Source organism: Halichoeres trimaculatus, unplaced genomic scaffold (assembly GCF_033239565.1).
Source record: "Halichoeres trimaculatus isolate MK-OKI-2021-1 unplaced genomic scaffold, fHalTri1.1 fHalTri1_scaffold_2, whole genome shotgun sequence".
Lineage (NCBI taxonomy): Eukaryota > Metazoa > Chordata > Actinopteri > Labriformes > Labridae > Halichoeres > Halichoeres trimaculatus.
The window spans coordinates 19692121-19713340 of NW_027437180.1; the positions used below are offsets into that span (position 1 = coordinate 19692121).

Consider the following 21220-nt stretch of genomic DNA (forward strand, 5'->3'; position numbering starts at 1 on the left):
TACTTAAATCACTTTTACATAACTTGAGATACTTTTCCATGCATGCACAAAATTAAATAATCACATCCACACATAACACACATACAGCACTGAAATTTCTCTCTGAATATCATAAACTGTGGTCAACTGCCCGACATCTTCTGTAGATAACAAACTCAGTCAACACTTTAACATCTCATTTCACCCCCACTCCAAAATAATGAACTGAACCTTCGGTATGCCTAATGTAAACGCAGCACTGCTTGTAATCAACAAACTACCAACAACTACACAGTCTTGATCAAAACTTGACACCCTGCCACAAACTAGCGGATGAGGAATGTCCTGAAACAAAATACATGCTGCGTTGTCTCTTCAGCCTGGCTTTAAATGACCAGCAAACCTCGAGCAGTTAGCCAGTTGAGGCACCAGCAGAGCTCTGCCGGTGTCAACTCATCACAATGATTTGTGTGTCTCAGGAGCACAGCCTCCATAAATAAGGAAGACAGAGGCCTAAATATAGAAATGATGGAGGAAGACATATAAACAATCTATGACTGGGTCACAGACAGGACAGGAATAGCATCCCTCGTACACACATACACACACACAGAACCAGAAGCGATCATACATATTTAGACTAAAACTTAGACTAAAAGACAGCGTACATTAAACGAAGAGGCAACAGATATATTTGTAGAAATAGCATCAGGTGTCATTGGTTAGTTATTAAACCTAAAACTATCTATCTGTACTAAATTATTTGATATGAATTAAGAGCTACAATAATCATTTGCTGGTTGCTTTTTTTAATTCTTTTGCCTCATTGTAAATGGCATCTTTATGTTTTGGTCCATCAAAACCAACCATTAGATAGTTCTGCTGATGTGTGGAAGGGGCAGTGTTGGCCTTTTAACCCCCGTTTTCACATTTAGTTTGCTAAGCCTGTCTCACATCTTATAATGTTTGAAAAAGCAAAATAAACCAACCAAAGGGAATACCATTCACATTCAGGGGGTCCCTTGTCTCCTTGTCATTTGCTTTGTTCCTTGGCTGTATTCCCTGACTGCATCTCCTCCACCTGTCAGCCCCCGGCAAGCCATTCTCCCTGCACCACTGGGCTGCAATGCACTCTGTGTGTGAGCATGAGCGTGAGCGTGAGCGTGAGCGTGAGTGTGTGTGTGTGTGTGTGTGTGTGTGTGTGTGTGTGTGTGTGTGTGTGCGTGTGTGCGTGTGTGTGGCCTCAGTTTTTCCTGTGAGGATACTCAAAAGCCTTTTAGGATGGTTGGCGAAATATCGAAGACAACACCTGCGAATGTGTGTATGTGTGAGCCTCGTCTCCAGAGGGCAATAATGACGTGCAGTCAGGGTCAGAGGCCCTGATTTATGAGCACGCATCACTCCCAGCAGGTCTTGGAGTGATTGAGGGTTGTTAGTGCGGACAGTAGCACGCCTCACTGAGTGTTGCAGCTCAGTCAAAAGGTAAAGCCTTAGAAACGGTCTACAGTAAGTCATGTGGAACACCGTCTCATCTATAAGAGCACAATGAGAGCACATTGTTGTGGTGAGAGGCAACATGGCCAACCTGGACAACCGGTTTCTTCAGAGGCCTTCCACCACTGGTCATTTGAGATGATGAGTTATTTCTTTTGACAGTTGCTGGACAGTAAAAAGACAACCTGGCTGACCATTTATCAGCACTTGATACATCTCACATTGTTGGATTAGTATTTACAGGATAAGGAGGCAATGTGTAAAAAACAAAGCAAACATCTTGTGACATCTCTCGTCCAGCTCAGGGAAGCTGTTATTTGCATAATTATGTCTTAACTGATCTAAACAGACACTTGTTAGCTGCAGCATAATATATTCTAATGCTTTTGTCTTAATTTGAGGTTTTGAGTGTATAAAGGTTCAAAGGGCAACAGTAATGGAAACGTCCAACTGTCATCCCTCTGACACAAATATCCACTGTCATCACAACTGATGTCACTTTATCTCTAACTGTCACTTGAATTTGTCACTTCTGCATCACATGTCCCAAGTGCCTTGTATGTTTTATACTGGGTTCTAAATTTTTTATTTGCATCTAAACCTGATATTTATTTTCTCCATTTTAATTTCATTGTATATTTTCCCATTTCTACCACGGCTCTGATATCGGCAACAACCAAATTGCCCCCAGAGGGATCAATATGGTGGCCTGTAAGTATCGGACGATTTGAAAAGACAACACCACAAATGCCAAAGCAAAAGGACATTGCAAACAGAACAATACAAATGCAAAAGTGACAACACAATTGCAAACACCATAACACAACAGAAGTACAGCAGCAATGGAAAGACGCTATCAATCCCAACAGACAGACAAGTTGTGAAAGTAATTGACTTTCATTTATTAACTTCAGCTATGACAAATATTGCTCAGTCGAGGCGCCTACATGTCTTTATTTACCAATGATATGTCATCTTATATTTAGCTTTATGAATCAGAGTATCATATATATATATATATATATATATATATATATATATATATATATATATATATATATATATATATATATATATATATATAAAGTTAAAAAAAAACAGAACAATAATTGACTTATTTTCTCAACCTCTCCGTATCTATTGGAATAACTGTCCTTGTAACTTCTGTTGTGGCTGTATTTCTGTTTTGTTGTGGCTTTTGCATTTGTGTTTTTCTGTTTGCATTTCTTTTGTTGGTTTTGCAAATCAGCTGACACCTTCCGGCCACTGTAGATCAACAATGTGTCGCCTTATTTAAAAATATGTGCAACACCACCAAGCTAAGAAGTGTCATTTTTTCTATGATGGACTGATCAAAATAGAGAAGGTGCTGGACTTCTGATGTGAAATTTGTGAAAAACAGTGGCAGAGGTCAACACTTGGAATAAACAACTTACACTTTTGTTATTAATCTTGAGGTGAACTATAACATGACACATCAACATTGAAGCCTTGGATAAGGCCCAACAACCTTTCTACAAGAGCTTTCAAAACACCTTGAGGCAACAGAGGTTGATGAAAGTCAAATGGATGACTCTCAAACTGAAGATGATTCTGTCACAAAAACTCTTCAATTATTTAACAGCAGTAAAAAAATAAGACCCTGGCAAGGGGGAAAGGAGATTTGAAGGTTATAGCTAGCTAACAGGCAGGTTGCTGTAAGCAGAAATTTACAGGCTCCAGCAGTGGATTGAAGGACTAAATCAAAACCTCTGTGACACAGCCTCAAAAAAACCTCCCCTTCAAGAAATTCCCAAACCTGCTGTTCATGGCAGGGATGTCATTAAAAACTCTAGGCCAGGGCAAAATGACACATAAGCTGCTATCAGGAGTACAAAAGCTGAAGCCTTCAGCCCTGAAGAGATAATATGAAATTCTATTTGATCCTTCCTCCTACTTCAACAGGTTTAGAAAAGGCAAGGGTGCACTCAACCAACAGTGAACTGTTGCTCTATGTTTCTCAATGTGGTGTATTAGTAATGGTACAGGCAGCGGTCTCTTGGGAGCAAAGTGTCAAAACACTTCTGCAGGATCATGCACTCTACAACACACAAAGAGCCAATGATGTTTCCTGATGCAGTATTCCAAGTTCGTGCCCTCTGCACACTGCTGAACAAACCCGGTCCCTTTACTGTGACCACAACATTGAGGTTAAACAACAATCTTGGCTTCCAGAATAACCAGATTAGATTCTGATGGAAAGTTCTCAGGCTCAGCAAGCCAAGTAGATTTCCATCTACTTCAATCTCCCAGAGAGCTGGCAGTGTTTATTCTTAAGAGATGATCTGATGTGTTCTGACAGAGTTCAGGACAGGTATGACAGTCTTTCAAGGAGGACTGACAATGTTCTGGAGAGTGGCTCTGTCTCCTGAGACTTCTGTTCAACACCAGTTTCTAGTGTGTTGAACCAGTGCAGTGTGTATTTGATGGTGGAAATCTTCTTTCATGTTCCCAAACACTGAGTATAGTCTAGTTCCTTTATACTGCTTAATCTGTATTTTCCCATATGTCGGGGTTTAGGGTAGGTATGACAGCGTATGAGTTTTCGGAATGCTCAAATGAATGTTATTTAAATACCTCCATCATAGACAATGCATTATTTGCCTTTTACAAATGTGTTTCAGTAAGATGTAAAACATGAATGGAAACATGTTTGAATTCTGCTTGAATAGCAATTTGAATTATGCACCATAGTAATGGGGAACTCCATAAAGGGCAAATCTTTAGACTATGTACATGTGGACAACTTACGTAGATCCTCAGGTACTGGTCTGCATTTCATCAGATTGTTCTTTTGTGTAACAACTACAAAGGTTTGGTATTAATCATGTACATGTTACCCTGTACCTCAGATTAATAACTAAAATACAGAAGAACAGGTGAATAAAATAGAGAACAATGAGAGACAACTCCAAACTGTACTTTGCACTGTCTGAAACACAAATACTGACACACTTTTTTCAATGTATCCAATATTCAGGTCAGTTTTTCATCCATTATCACTCCCAAAAATTTAGCTTTACACATTTACACATGTGAAAACATTTTACAATAAGGCCTATTTCATCATCCTTTGGCTTACTACTAAAAATCATAAATTAAGTTTTATTCAAGTTCAAGGGTTGTGTGTTTCCATCACCCCAAGTTAAATCCTGGTATCTGTAATATATCTGTAATTTATTTGCAGTTCATTTAAAAGCTTGTGCTTAATGGAGGATTTGTTAGCAGTATGAGTACCAAGAGACAGGATAACTTACAGCACTACTAACTAGAGCTAAAAGTAAGTTGTGTCATTATAAATACCAGGAGCAATCCAAAGCAAAAACAATCTTTCGCTAAATGCACAAGCACTAACAATCCCCAACCCACCCTGGTTACACTTCCTTCAGGACAATATCTCTGCACTGTAGGTCGCACACAGCCTTCTTTAACCTTGATTGGCTCACAGTAATTGGCATGAGATCCCCACCCATTCCCCACCTCCACCATCACAGACACCAGAGAGATGGTTCCCGTCCAGTTTGATTCACTGGATACCCGATTAAATGCGGAGGACGGAGGGTCGCTGACCTTGGGGAAATTCCGGTTTGAGTGTGCTGCAGCTTGATGAGGAGCACAAGAACAAACACTTATTCCTTATTTCTGTAGTAACATCATTGCCAGCATTCCTCCACTCTTTGTCCTCATCCCTGAGCAGCATGTGGAAGGCCCTATTGTTCCTCGTGCAAGATAGTAACAGTGTCAGTCTCGTGCTCCCTGGTCTCCATAACAAAACCACAAACTGTTTCAATCACATTTTGTTCTACTTTTCCAAAAAAATGATTAATATTTCTCTCATATGCTTAGACACACTAGCACAATGTCAGCTTGTTTAAGAAACCACAGCCAGCAGTAAAACACATGATAAACTGTACCTTTCTCTCTGGTTTCCGAATGTTTCCAGCAACATCAAACTGTTGTTTCATAGCAACACCATTTCCTAACAAATCTTTGAATCCAACACTCAAGCAATTCTCAAAAGTGCCAAAAAAATTGTCACCTCATTTTATAGCTATTCAAAAGCACTGGATAAACTGGACACCAGGTGCAGAGAAAGCAACCCAACTGTTTTAGGTGTCTGTTGCTCATCTTGCTTGACTTCACACTAATTTCGACCAACCCCATCTCTCCTGCAGTAGCGAGGCTACCCAGTCTCTCAAAGGAGACCCACGCCAAGAGACTAAAGTCAGCATTAAGCCATAGCAAATCCAAACAAGCCTCAAGACTTAACATTAGTAGTTGTGTCTGACTTATGTTGCCTTTACTTCTGCGAGCCAGAACTTTATCCACAAATCCAGTAGTTGTTTATCATACTCAGGCTACCAACACTGAGAATGTGAGTTCAAAATTATCTGCATTACTCCTGAAGCTCACCTGGGATAACATAGTTTCTCTGAGGCTTTTTGAACTTGCTCCTGTGGTGACGAAATGGCTGGTGTGTTTTCACCATTTCATTTTCAGACTTGCTTCCTCCTAAGCTACTGAGGTTTTGCATCATACCAGACTTCCACCAGATCCATGTCAGGACCATCTTTTTTATTGCTGTGTGGCTCAGTACTCCATCAACAATCGCATCTTAATACAGCACTGAGCCCAACTATTACCCCTAATTCACACATAAAATGTGAGTGCCAAGAACTACGCCATACCAAGAAACCACTCAAGTCAACCATTGCATTCATACAGCACACACTGTGGTCCACCTGCTGCACGAGCCACCAACAGCTGCTCGTGTTTGTTACACTGCCGGTCTACTTTTGCTAGAGAATGCTGCAGAAACCTTTAATCTTTGCAGAGCAGTCCGTATCAAACACGGAAGACGACACAAAAATAGAGTATCTGGTCATTTCAAAATAAAGCACCATTTTCTGGCTCCTGAAAATAAATCTTATCTTTGTATGTTTCAAAAAACTACGTTACTGGCACATGGCCAGAAGTCATTTGCAGGTCAGATCCAGAGGAAATCTGATGTTATGGACGAGGAAGAGTAAGGGCCAAACCCAATTGTCATTCTTGCTCCTTCCCCTTTGTCTACACCTTTCCTTGGCCTTCTGTTATAAGGGCAAAAGGGAAGAGTAAAAAAAAAACATCTCAGAAACGAGACGCCAGTTGATGCCCGCTATATTATCACCTCCAGACACTTGCTGGCGCTGTCGTAGGCAGAGCGACTGTTTATTTACTGCCAAACAAATTGGTGTTAGCTACATTATGTAGCTTCTGAATACCATAACGTTGGCCTTTCATAGCTTGTGAAGTTGATGCAGCTCACTCATGAAACGCAGCGCACAGCAATGAAGTCTGTCCACTGTGAACCCATCACCCTAGCTGTTAGCTATAGTTGTAGCTGTTGCTATAGTGACATTAGGTAGATCGTTATAAAAAGAAATTTTAATATAAAACCAACAGTCCAAAACGTGGCTAATATTAATGTGAAGTAGCAAAGGAATGGAAATCTTATAAAGATATATATACTATATATTGATTTCATGGGAAATTTGTCAAACCCCTTGGTTTCAAGTGAGGTCACGGTTTGTCTTTGTTTCAAGGGCTGTGTCACCCTTCCCATTGGTCTTACGGAGAATTGGGACACCCCTTCACTACACATGCACATGCAAAACCAAGTGCTAACCCCCAATTCATATAAAGTGTGAGCGCCAATTCACACTGGATGCATCTCTGCAGTGCTGCACAGCTGGATACCAGAAATCACAAGATCACAGGAGAACCACATATTCCTGCAGGAATCCCACCCACGACATGTCCTTATAGAAAAGATGTGTTGTGTCATATACAATTATGAAGTTTTTCCCCTCCAAGAGTAACTTTTCCTTCTCAAAAATGTCAGATTTTCTCTGGATCTGAGCAGATGATGGCTTTTGGCCATGTGCCAGTGATGTAGTCTTGTTAAACAAGGATGAGATTTACGATTGGGAGCCAGAACACAGTGTTTTATTTTGAAATGACTGGATGCTCTGATCGCTTTTGTGTCTAATTTCCTGTTTGGTACAACCTGCTCTGCAGTAACTAATACGTTTCTGCAGCACAGATCATACCATACAGGATGTGGATTAGGGATGAAATTTAATGCATTCATAAAGACAACTTATCAGCTCTTTTAAATGTAAAACATTGGCCTCTGCTGAAATAAAGAATTCTTTTTCATTCCCCTAGTACCATCATCCCACATCATCTTCTTCATCACAGCTCGTAAATTCCACCCTCACATGCAGCTTCAGTTGCAATGAGTGTGTTGGCAGATGCATCTAGAGCTGTATTTCAATACCCTATGAGAGTGCATACTAAAATCAGCTTTAATGCTGTGTATTGTAGCTGCTTTCACACCAATTTCTTGAAGGAATATTTCCAACAAAACACTTAGGGACTGATTTGGGCCCACTGCTCAGTGAAAGCTCCAGACCTTCGCTTTCCATCAACAAAGAAAAATGCACATTCAGAGTTTGATTCATGAGTCTGATAACCCATCCACTGCTTTCCGTGCCCCTGAAGAGGCACACAATAGAAATAAAATAGTGAAGCAGCAATCATAGAATGGTGCAACAACTCCACTAGAACAAACATGTATTTTGTCCTTGCACTTAAGATGTCTGACAATTCTTTTTATGTCTAAATAGCCAAATAAATCATCGAAATCTGGTGGCAGTGGTTTTGGTCCACTGGCCTTCTCAGCGTGGAAGGTCATTGCAAATAAAGACAAAGATGTGTGAACTGATCACCTTTATCCAACGAGGAAATATTTCTATCCTGATGGAATTATTTCTAAATGCCTTCATTCATACAGAAAAAAGGTCACTGCCATGACAGATCCATAATTACGAGCATTAAACCTGGACACGCCAAAACAACGATAAGTTTATCATCTCTAAGATCAAGAATCTGAGGAATGAGACCAGTACTTCTACATTACAAGGATGAGGAAGAAAATAATGTGAATCGTATCACATTGAACACCAGCAAGTGATTTGGACTGATATGTTAGGTAACCTTTTTCTTGACAGGGACTAATTTTGGAACACAGCCATTGTTTTCTGTCCTCCCCATACACTGTAACAGTTTATCTACAGCATTTAAAATGGATTACTCATAGGAACTATTTTACTTTAAGTCTGGGTTACATGACAGTCACTTGTTTGCTTTCCCCAGGGAGTAAGGTTAAGTGACCAAAGGTAACCAATGGTAACCAAAGCTAATGGGAATATTTAATAGCCTGATTGAAAATTGGATAGAAGCATGGTGATAGCAATGGTAGCCCTAGCTAATGGCAGGTTGCTGCACTACAGGCTAGTCACAACTTAACACGGGCAGCAGTGCACCATCAGTGATAAAGAAAATCTGATTATGTGTTCAGTGATAATGAAAAAGGGTGACCATGCTTTACCATTTCGTTGACTTGCCACGAATAGCTCAAACTGTAGCTCTTTTAAAGGTGAGTTGCAACCTGAAATCTTACTACCAGTTTCCTTTCAGAAGCTGCAACCAAAATAGCCACATAAAATCAAACAAGAGCTGAATTCACAGGATTTTTTTTCTTTTCCTTTTCCAGGGGACTACCTTTAAAAACACAAACACACTACTTACAAACATTTTTTGCTAGTGGACATAAAATAAATCCTCAGAGAGGTGAGGTATAGTCAGATAAGATATAACTTTTTTGAGATATTAGTAATACAGTGTCGACTCTTGACTCGAGGCAACTATTTGAAATCTGTGCAGCCGTTTAGATGAATAGAAAAGAGCAATGTCAGTTCAGTCAGTGAATGTCCTTTTGATTGCAACATCCAGCCTTGTGTCCAGTGGTACCACAGTGATTAAACTGGGAAGTGGCAATGCTGCAATACCTATTTGTCCTTTTGTTCAAGAATTCTAGATTTTTCTTTATATCTGTGGTTTCTCCTCTAATATTCAGCAGTAAATGTGAAGCGACTTCACTGAGACCTTTGAAATCTAGTGATCTGCTTGAGGCCAGCACAGCAATGGTGAGATGAGAGCATTGGTCTTTTGTCCACCAATCACAACCTCTCTGGGGGTTTGCACAAGGAGCCTCGTGGTCGCAAGCTAAAACCTCCGACCTGCAAGCTTACAGCAAGGTATTAGGAATATAAAGGTTTAGACAGAGATGTAATGCTACTGTCACAAATATTGTCCTTGTTTGAGAAACCAAGCACGCACAGGGGGCCAAGTAATGAGTCAATTACACCACTCCTACTGATCACTCTTAATGAAGGGATGAAACGCCAGCCTCTGGGATTTTAATTGCCTTCTTATTCTTGCATCTTTCTCCTTTAATCGTTTTTCCCCAGCGGCTATGACATACAAAGTGTTGAGCTTACCAGAAAGCAAACTGCTTTCAGGATCTATCCAGTATCAATCCATCCATCAACATTTACTACAAATATGTGTGAAATTCAATAATAAAAACCTGTCTCATTATTAGTGCATCCGCTTTTTCTTGTGTTAATAAAACTGATTCTAGAGGGGAGGGACAAGCAAACAAAAGCAATTTGTTAATGGTAGTGTAACCTACAGCAGTAAAACCTCATGGGATTTAAAGAGGCTGTGCTGCAGAAAACCAGTTGAAACAGTGTCCCCTGTTGGCTGTTATGTCTCCCACATAGATCTAGGGACAGGAGAGAGAGCAGAGATTTGCCAAAAAGATTTGCCAGGGACATCAAAATGTGTACTTTATTCAGTCTTCATTCCTTTTTGCTTTCTATCAGAAAGACTAAATGGGGTGGGGTGGGTGGGGGGATGTGCCCCCGGACCTGTTGACCCAGGGCCTCATAAAAAAATAGAAAATTCATTAGCCACTGCGCGGTCGAACCAATGTGCATGGGCGTCACTTAATTAATAGGCGCCTTTGATTTTTTTTTTTTTTTCTCCTGATGAATTAGCTTCAAAAACAAGCAGAGGTTTGAAATACCATAAAAGTCACGTGACAAGCGCTATACATTCTGTACAATGAATAATTCACGATCTCAATTACGTGATCTTACAGTAAACGAAATATTATTGTTGCTCATAAATGTGATGTTGCTTTTAAACGCCATGCGTAAAGCTGGTCTTTGTAATTACCATATCGTCAAGTCACCAAAGAAAGGGTTTCCTTTATAGCTGATACAAAGAGTGTTAAAAGATAAAACTGGGAACATGTAGGAATGAATGTTTTCTTGAGGTTACGAAAAAAAAACTTGATTGTTAACATCACCATGAGATCGTTTTCAACCAATCTCACTTTATCTGTGCGTTTTCAATAGGAGCAACAGGATACATGAAGGGAAAATAGATTTTACCTTGTCAGACATCAAAGAAGAGTGCGTCTACAGCTGTTCAGATGAAGAAAAAGCCCGATAATCCGTAAATGTGCGCTGTAGTTTCAAAATTCCTTTCTCTTGCTCTCTGTTACTCCAGAGCCTCCGCTGTAACTCCGCTGAAGCAGTTTGATATCCGAACGATCCCCCCTTATACCCAAAGCAAATATCCAACCAGGAGCATTCCTGTGTTCAGACCGCTCCGACTGGCGTGTTGATCATGAACATTTTCTGAGGTTTTCGCAGGAAGCTGTAGAATGACACTTCATGCGAGGAGAGTTGAGAAAAACTAAGCTGATGAATTGGACACCTGCGCGCATCAAAACACGATCCAACCGCGCGCCTTGAGAATCCACGTGTCCATTGTGTCTCTCCTCCTCTCCCGTCTTTTTCTTTTCCTCACTGTGCCTTTCACTGACACAGGGGGTGGGGGGGTTAGTTTTGCAAGAGACCCTGGAACGATATCCAACTTAACCAGATAAGTAACCGCTCCAATCAGCGCGGACTGATGCGCTGCGCACCGGAGGCTGGAGATGTTCTGGGCATTTAAGATGTTTTCGTTTTAACAAAAAATAGAATTCGTCCAACAGAGGAAGAATAATTATTATCTTAGATGACTTGAGGAGTGTCCCTTGGCGAGCTCCTGCGTTCTTCTCTCAATCAATCCCCCTCACAACACCCGCGAGGTTCTCAGAAATTGTGTCGGCTGAGTCTGGAAATTCCTCAACTGCTGCGCATATGCGTCTCATTGCATTATGAAGCCTACTGACAGTTTTGATAAACCTGGCGGGGAAGACAGCCCACATGCATATTGCGAATGCTTGGAAGGTCTACACACTGCAGAGCGAAAGGGGTGATCAACAGTTTGTTGTTTAGTCTCCACAGGAGATCGACGGGTTTCGTTGGTGACTTCATATCAGCCAAGAGACATAAACGTTTAATGACAGAACACCCCCCTGCGATCCATATGATTATACATCAACCATAATATGAAGCCACAGCGAAAGGATGAGTTGATTACAAGGTTGAACAGTAAGATCTGAAAGATAATGGTGATGGATGAGATTATGGTTATGTAACCTATATGCTATTACTTTCAACAGCCACTGACCCCGTGGCTTCGCTGGGGGATCCAGGTGGGAGGCAAAATGGGCCTTTGAGGTCTTGGACATAAATATTTAACGGAGATGTGCGTGCGCGCGCGCGTTTGCCAGAAAGGGTCAGAGAGCGGGAGAGAGCTAGAAAGAGAAGGGGGGGGCAATGGTGAGTGATAACTTGCGGAAAAAAGTCATCACATCAGATGTGAAATGTTTTAGCTCACACTGAAAACAAATGAGTGACAGTTTCAGAGTCACATTTTCATGATTTATGCACGCAAGTCTTTTCCTGCTCCTTTTTTCAGCTGATCATAGGCATTTCCTCTGAAGTTTTCAACCAATCGGATTTTGCCCCGATCTTAACCTAAGGTTTCACCCTGCTGCTAGCATATTCTGAATAGTAATAGTTGTCACTTATAATTTAGATAGGGTCAATGCAGTCTCCATCTGTGTTGTCTCCAGTGTCCGGTTAGAGTTCTGGTGATATCTGTCTCTCATCTCATCCTGCACACTCTCTTTAAAACTACCACAAATATCTCAACTGCATCATGGTTGATATCTTATCCGACTCAGAGCCTCACCACTCCTTTGAAAGTTAACAACTGTTTTTTTTTTTTTTTAATTATCAGAGACATAGCCCATTTCTTATTGTTTTCTTAAAGAGCTTGTGTATATATTACATGTGATCTAAATTTGTCCATAGTTCCTGTGGCAGCCAGGGCCATACAAGGGTAATTCAAACGTACCCTTATGTCTCATACCTCAGCTGTTTAACAAATTTGTTATTTATTTTATTTGCAAACCTCAAACACATTACAAAATTGCATTTCTTTGAGATTAGTTTATTTCAGCATTTAGTCTTACATTGTTGAAATTCAGCATGTACTTTTTAACAATGCGATATTAGACACATTTCTGTTGCAATGATCATTATTTCTTTGTCTTAGAGTTACCTGACTGCTGGGGGAGGGCATTTCCTGAAATGGAGCAAAAAGGCACAGCAATAAGAAGACCCTCTAATGCTGGAGCCAGTCTATTGGAAGACTCCTCTGGTGTCATTGGGGGGGGGGGGGGGGGGGTTACCTAGTTTAGTTTTTGCATTGTACAGTGTCATTTTGTTTTACCTTTGTGTTTGTATTGGTTTGGCCAAACCATAGACTGTATAAAACATGGACGTAGATTCCCTGATGTCACTTGTCTGTTTCTGAAATGAACAATGAAGCAAATCGGGAATTGCAGCCATATTGGAAGTGGCAAGGGTTTTGCCTACAGCTATAGGGCTCTTGTCAGTCACATGACCTGAGCTGTACCTCTGATTGGACGAGCTCACGATTTTAATGTCCTCTGATCCACAGAGTTAGAACCCCCCCCACTTAGCACTTCTGCATTGTCTCATGTTCTTAGACCGGAGGTTGCTGCTTGATGTTGTCCTATTGTTTTATTATCCAATATAGGAGGACTAGCAATTGGCCATGTTTGACCACAGAGTGAGACATTGGTCTAACATTGACTGACACAATGCCATTTCCTAAACAACAGTGAATTTGATTTTTATTGTCAGAGGTGAACTCTGCAGGGAGTGAACTAATAGTCGCAGAGCCTGCAAGCTAAATTCAGATCAATTCATTTACGTTATGGCTGATCATAAATGTCAGCCACTTCATTGTTGTATTACCAACTAATTCAGCTAATTCAAATGAGTGAATCGATCTCATCAAAGACTGAAGTCCTTCGGGTCTTGGCAGAGCATATTAAAACAGAAGACATTATATCAATCCAAACAGCCCTGAGGGACTGATTGTACTCAAAGTTCTGACAAAACTGAATTGAGATGCAAATTTTTGTCAGTCATTTCACTGTTGATGGATAAATGAGCAGTGAGCGATGTGGAAATATTCACTCTGACTTTCGCTGACTTTTGCTCTCACCTTGACAAGGACTGGCTTTGTGTTTGGTGATTGATTCATTCTTTCCTCGAACTTCTTAATGTTAATGCTGAACAAGTGGTATGAGAAATTTCTGATGAGAAACACAATTGAGTGGGACCGAGCCTCTGCTCTGGAGTTCAGATGCTGGCCATCATCATTTTAATCTCCATCATCATCATCATCATCATCCTCATAACCATTTACCTCCTCATGGCTTCCCACATCAGTGAGCCCAGCAGCCCTTCTGTTGCTGCTTTATGAAGCAACTGTCTGCTTCACTGGAGCTTGTTGAGTTTTAAGGCATTGGGAGCAGGTCTAGAAATGGGTAAACCATGGTAGCAGTTTTGTACCTGATTTATAAATATGTTTTGATATTCAGACATCTTGTCCTTTATTATCTAAAGCTTCACCTTTATTATTATCTGACTTGGGTTCTTTGGATTATTTGGGTGAAATTCATCCTTTTCTCTGCAGCAATGGCAGAAAAGTGCCCTGTAATCAAGTTAGCAGAGAAGAAAGTAATTTTCTTCTAATGAATGATTCATTTTGTTCTGTTCTTATCTTCTTGATTTTCCTATCTGTTGCAGTTTCAGACCAAATTGCTGAAAATGATTATTGTTTTTTTTTTTTTCTTTTTTTTTTCTTTTAGCAGAAACCTAATACCTATGCTGAGGTCTTTTTTTCCTTACCTTTTCTTTATTTTTTAACCACTTGGTCAAAGAGTCTGTTGTTTGTGGGGGTGGGGGGGGGGGGGGGGGGGGGGGTGGGTGGGGGGGTTCCCATGGATGCTGTGGTGGGTTAGAAGGGAGAGTTTGTATTGAATCCTGAATGAGACCGGAAGCCAGTGGAGGGAGTGAAGGATGGGTGTTATGTGGTCGTACTCCCGCACCCTCATCAGGATCCTAGCGGCGCTGTTTTGGATATAGGTAGTTTCTTTCCCTTTGCTCACATTAACCTGGATCTGTTGCCCCTGTCAGTTTCCTTTCTTCCAAACTGTGCATCTGCCCTCTGTATGTTAGCTTGTTACTGACATCTCTTTTCCTAACTGCTTCCTTTGCAAGCTTGTCAGTTCTTCTATTTCCCAAACTGCTTAAAAACCCGCTGATACCCACACAAATATAATCTATCGTTCTTGTTTTTCCATTCAAGTTAACATGAACAGGATTCAAATTAACAGCTCCTGGTGTTTTGCTACAACCATTTTAATGTTTGACAGGACTGATAGAGTCACTATTTCCCTGTAACTTCTTTGCTTATCCTTCTGAATGCCACCTCCTTGGCAAACAGCTCACTAGGGTCATCTAGTGCTTTCTTTCTGCTGCCATAACTGAAATGCACCTGTTGAGTCTGTTTGAATCCTTCAACTCATCAAGAAATATCTGAGCCCAGTCCTTGTATCTGTCGCTTATATGAAAACAGAATTCATTAGTTGAATCAGTCTGTCTGCACTTTGCAACCTACCTCGCTCCTCTTTCAGAACTAGTCGGGCCTAACAGGCCTCCTTTTTCCACAGCACATCTGAAACACCGTTTTTAGTAGGATGGCTATTCCCATGCTCTTCCAGGTTAATTCAATAATGGGCCACCAGCTGGCATCCCTCCTGCCTCCACTTCAAGCATGCACACAGGTGAAGTCCTGAACAAATCCTCAGAGCCTGCACCTGGATAACATCCAGCCCTGCTAGTACTGACTTTATCGCTCACTTATACACAATAAACTACACAAGCCAAATGGATCATTATTAAAACTACATAAATCAGCAAAACTTGCTGCACTGCCAGACACCTCATGTTCATAACTTCTTTCACTTATTGATCTCCATGCTCCATTCAGCCACTGCTTTATGGAGGCTTTAAACACCCATGTCCAGATGAAGGCAAAAATGTCTTTATTGCATTTGAAGTCATCACATGTGTATAGTTGTTTCAATGTATCAGTTTAAATTTGTTTATGAAATGCTTCCCTCTCTGTTTTTTCTTGACAGTGTCAGAATCCTTACAACTTCCCATCTAAATGCACATTAAATGCAGGCCACGCTCCCACTCATCCTCTGCTCATCACTAACTTAAAATAAAAATCTTTAGTTCATACTGATTAGACTTTAGTTGTGCAGCCTTTCAGACAGCTTACAAAATGTGGATTTAAACAACATCTCCAGACTGCATGAAAACACTTCCAGCAAATCTCTGATGTTGTTAAATAAAAACTTTAAAGTTTACACTGTATGCGAAACGTAGGATTGACCCTAATACTGTACGGCCACTAAAAATGCAAACGCAGGTGATGAACCTACAGCAGTACCAGCAGACTCTGACACACCTTTCCCTCTTTATCTCACACACAGCCGCTCACAGCAGAGGTGATGGCATACTTTATCAAAATCTTATTGGATTTCAACTCGTCCCTGGCCAGTGCAAACAGAACAACGAAGGTCAAGTGGCCTCTAAGGTGCTGGTGAGCTATTCTACCCCAGAGGCAGAGCGATCCTTGTGCATCTCAGTCACGTTCCCACTGTCCGTTCAATGCCCACTTGTCTCTTTTCACATCAGCCCCTCATCCATACCTGTGATGGAGCACGAGGACCCACGAAGGTAGAGTGCTGAAATATGCCAAGCAGCCTGGCATGGCAGAACACACCCTGATTGATTTTTACTCTAAGCATGCACCCCGCATGCTCGTCCAGGACAGACTAACCAGGAGAAAACAAGCTAAAAGCAACTGAGTGGACGGACTGTGAAGGTCTGAGCAACAGCACCTGGAGAAATGAGTCAGTAGGAGAAATTGAGGGAAGAGCCCTTGCTGGAGACAAAGATACTTTCCAAATGTGTGTTTAGTCAAGGTGGGGTATGGTGTGTCTGGTTTGATCAAACCGTGTTCCTCATTTTTATTTTCTGCCAGTTGTTTTATGTAGAGAGTCTATTTATTTTAACTAAGGGGAAAAAACTAAGACACAACGATGAAGCCGGAGCAGAAGCATAAATGGCTACGGTTTCAGCTGTTTACAGCACACCCCTGAGCCCTTGACCACAAAGGGGTTGATTGTTGATCCCTATGGACCTCTGCATTGCAACGGCATTATTTCTAAAGCTAAATTCACCATTCCTATAGTCTGGTTATAGCAATGGTTTTAGTCGCTTTAGCTATTTTTCTTGTTCGAAAAACATGCTTTATGGGTTGACCAAAACATGGTTGAGGTAGGCAGCACAGCCCAGGGCCCTTGCAATGGTACAGTCTGCTAACAGTACAAAACTGGACGTTTTCCAACCACTCGAAGGTTTTAGAAATATCCAATATTTAAGCAGGATTCAAAACACAAAACAAAAAGTGCAGGGCTGTGCACAGGTCTCTGTATGAGTCATTGCCTGGGGAACATCAATGATAACACCATGTGAACACTCCTGTATAGTATGCAAATGTCAGCACATGACACAGTGAACCTTATGGATGGTGTTTAACAGGGCATTTAAAGGCAGCCATGCATCATGCTCACAATAGAGGTTCAATTCATCTTTCATTTGCAGTTTCATATTACCTTTGTATTTACAAGCTTGAAAAGTGCTGCTGAAGGTTGGCTCAATGAAAAGGTAATAAAAACAAAGACGGTTGCTCGCTTAATTGAGGGTAATGATAAAAGCATGCCAGTTCAAATGAACCATGAAATAAAAGTTTGAGATAGGAAGCATTTAATCAATCAAGGTTGATGCTTCAAAAATCAAAAGAAAGGCGCAAAAAGTGTTAAATGCATGGTATTAAAGAACGATGATTTTAAATGGCAAATCAAGCGGTACATCAGTGATATCATGATCGAACAAAAATTGAATCTCACTCAAATTTGCTACGCATTCACTCCAACTGCATTCTAGTCACGAACAGTGAGGTGCTGATCACACACAAAGAAAGGCCCCCTGAGGAGAAGTGTCATCACTGTATGTCCTCCACTCTGTCAACCTTTCACCCTGCAACTATGTGGCTGTAACAGTCTGACAGTCTGGGACCTCAACTAGGCACGTCTTCTATCACAGAAGCCACTTGAAGACATCATCGCCTTGGCTCAACCAAGCATTTACTGATGGCAAGTATTTCTAAGGACGATGAGTTTTTCAGTTACAGATATGGATAAAACGTAAATACATAGAACAGCCTGCAGAAAAAGGAGGGTGTTTTCTCTTTACCTCGAAGGGTACAGCATCCTCGTGTTGACAGAAGTTGGATGGGGCTGGCCTGATGAGAGCCCATTGAACAGCCTCAGCAGGGAGGGTCTTTGCAGATGAGCCTGTCCCTGCTCCATTACAGCTCACTAGTGGCTCTGCATCATTTGGAGTGACCTTGATGTGGCTGTGAAGTGTCCTCAAGATATGTTCCTATCCATGCCTGAACAAAGGACAGGAAAGAGAAACTCAAAGTAATCACTGATATATGGGAGGACATTACTCGGTGAGAGTTGGAATGCATGATATATTTGTTCATCAGTAACGACAGATAAAGGCTTAGAAATTAGATGCATATCTGCCCATAATGATAGGTTATGATACTGATAATTTGAATATTTCCTTCACCCTCCATGAACATCAGTCAAGTCTAGCACCTCTTAGCAAAGAAATTCACAGACATGTCTACACTAACCTGAAGAGACACAGCCAGCTTACAAGCAATTGTAAGAATTACAGGACGTTGAGGTATTTCTGGCTCAAAAAGTGAGGCAGACATTTGGTCCAAACTGTTGGCAAGGTTTAAGAGTCAGAGTATGAAAAGTACCTCAAAGGTCAGGTGTCTTAACTTGTCTTTTTTGGCAGGTTTTGTAAACTGAGAGACTGAAGGCAGCACATATGTGAGAGGAAGACAAAATAGTCCAATTTAGTTGAGACACAAAAAGCAGTGGAACTGAATTTTGTTAAATTGGTATTAGTGTAAGATTTTTTTTCTGACTTCTTTATAATCAGGAGTTCCTTTATTTTATATGCTAAGATTTTAGAAAAACCTGAATTTGAATAACCCAGATGGTTGAGGCAGGCATTTTACCATTTAGCAGGGTCCATCAGTGTGGTAGCATATCTGATATTAAGTATGCCAATTGATCAGCATGACATGAATATGTTTTGCCTTTGTCTTTTCTTAATGCCTTTAGCTGTTCCACAAAGTCTTTATCTTGTTTCTTTTCTAATCTTCTCTTCCTAAATCAGGGTTAATTTGTCCATTTGATGCTTGCACAAACATATTAAGCATTTGCCTGACTGCATACCAAATGTGTGCGATAAAATGTAACAGGCAGGCTGGATCATAAATATGATACACAACATCAAATAAAAAAGTCAGCAGTGTGAGATATGTAAGCAATGTGGAGTATCCCAGTTAGTTTGATAAAGAATTTTAAAAAAGCTGGCTGGTAACTGCTTTTTTTTTTTACATTTTTACTAGCAGCGTTAATACATTTTGTGAATGTACATTACACATATAAAACCCAGAACTGAGAACTGAAATAACCAACTATGAATAATAAAAAACTAAAGAGTAAACACATAAAAAAACCACTCCAGAGCGGACCACAGACCATCAAAAATATTTCTTTGTTATTACTTTTTTTATCAATAACTGTGACACAACACTGCTGACTGCAGTGCATGTACACACCAACACTCCAAACTTCTCTTTCTGCCTGTGTGTCAGGTCAGTCTCCTGGTTAACACTGCCAGCATTCCTCTATCCACTGTTTGATAGAGGTTTTAAGGGTTCAAACTAGCTATATTTGTTTATTTTTAACCAAAACATCCATTTACACATCTCCTGCCAACTTACCTGTAAAAGGTGCCCTGCATAAATGCTTCGCCATGTTCCACTGGCATCTTCAAAGAAGGAAACAGGGTGCATAGTGAAGACGTCACATGGTTGAAAAAATGTAGCACCCTGACCTGGTAACACAGGCTCAAACAAAAAGTCTGACTTTTGTAGGAAATCCAAAATGTTCAGCAGGAGATGTCAGTGCATCAAACACCACCTGGGACAACACAAGGTAAGGGAATCAAACAGAAGGCTGGGGACACAGGACAACAAATACTCTGGGTAACGATCTACAGGTGTGTGAGGACACAGGTGAAACCAATCAGAGGGGAATGGAAACACACAAAAGGCAGGAAGTAAAACAATGCATGCAACAGAGTGAACAAGACCCAAGATAAAACAGGGAACGCTTCATATAAAGACAGTACAGAAAACAAGGGTGAAGAGCAATACATGATACAAAACTTAACAAAAGCAGTATAGCTAGTGTAGCTAACAGAACAGAGTAGCTATGACACATTTTTGTATTTAGTGAAAGGCAACATAAAATGTCCGTGTTTGTAGATAAAGAGGTGATGAAGAAGAGAGAAGCTGTGTTCAAAAGAGTTTGTGTTTTTTTGTAGTTTGATATTTTCGAAAGAAAAGAGAGCAGGGCAGTGTTTCCACATGGAATCTGACTGGGTTTTTGATTATGTTTCCAGTCTCTACACAAAGCATCTCTTAATGTAAGAGCACTCACTTTCTTACTGTGTGATATGGCCGTCTTTCTTTCTTTCTTTCTTTCTTTCTTTCTTTCTTTCTTTCTTTCTTTCTTTCTTTCTTTCTTTCTTTCTTGTTTTTTTAGTAGTTTTTTTCCCTGTTATTTTGACATTCTTTTCTTCAGTTTGACAGCCTGCTTTGGTTTCCATGATTGTCTGAGGATGACTTGATGACTGCAGCGATAAAGATTTAATGTTCAGCTTCAGGGCTTTAATGGAATTTTATGGAATTTGCATCAGTCCATCATTTGCAGTACAAACTATTTGTAGTGGTTTATCAGAATTTCCTCTAATATTTCCTTTTGGTAGTTTATGATTTAAATAAAATTTTCATTGTGAATGATGTACATCATTATGCTTTGCAATAATTTGATGCTGTATTCTAAAGTATATAAAGACATGTTTCGATCAGGCCATGCCTTTTTAGTGGAATGGCTTCTCATTTTTTAAGGATTTTCCAGATACAAATAAGAACAAAACAAAACATTAAAATATTTTTTTAATGATAATAGTTTAAAAAGTCAAACAGCTGAATGATTTGTGTTTGACGTTCATTATACATGTCTTTGATTTTACAGTTTTTTTAATGATTAAAGATGGCTGTATACCTGTAACATAACAGTACTCATGTCTGTCCTACTAAATCTATGCTCTTAAAGACAGCATAAAAGCCATTAACAGTTAATTAAATCCAAAACAGTCAACTTAAAATGAAGTGCTCACCAACAATCACCTTTAAAAATAAACTTCTGATTTAGGAAAGAACTTCTACTTATCGGTCAGGT

General features: G+C 40.3%; 1 long non-coding RNA gene across 2 annotated transcripts in view; it reads right to left on the minus strand.

Moving 5' to 3' along the window:
• LOC141802474 (uncharacterized) overlaps positions 1 to 19908 on the minus strand; it is a 28913-nt gene extending 9005 nt beyond the window's left edge. Inside the window, exons 1-3 of one of the 2 annotated variants that reach the window (XR_012599498.1) lie at positions 19696 to 19908; positions 18075 to 18273; positions 17469 to 17984 (exon numbers count right to left, since the gene is read on the minus strand). This is a non-coding gene — a long non-coding RNA (uncharacterized LOC141802474). Of the gene's footprint in view, positions 1 to 17468; positions 17985 to 18074; positions 18274 to 19695 lie in introns of those variants that run through there. The other variant, XR_012599497.1, reaches the window with a different exon arrangement.
• Positions 19909 to 21220: the final 1312 nt, after the last annotated feature.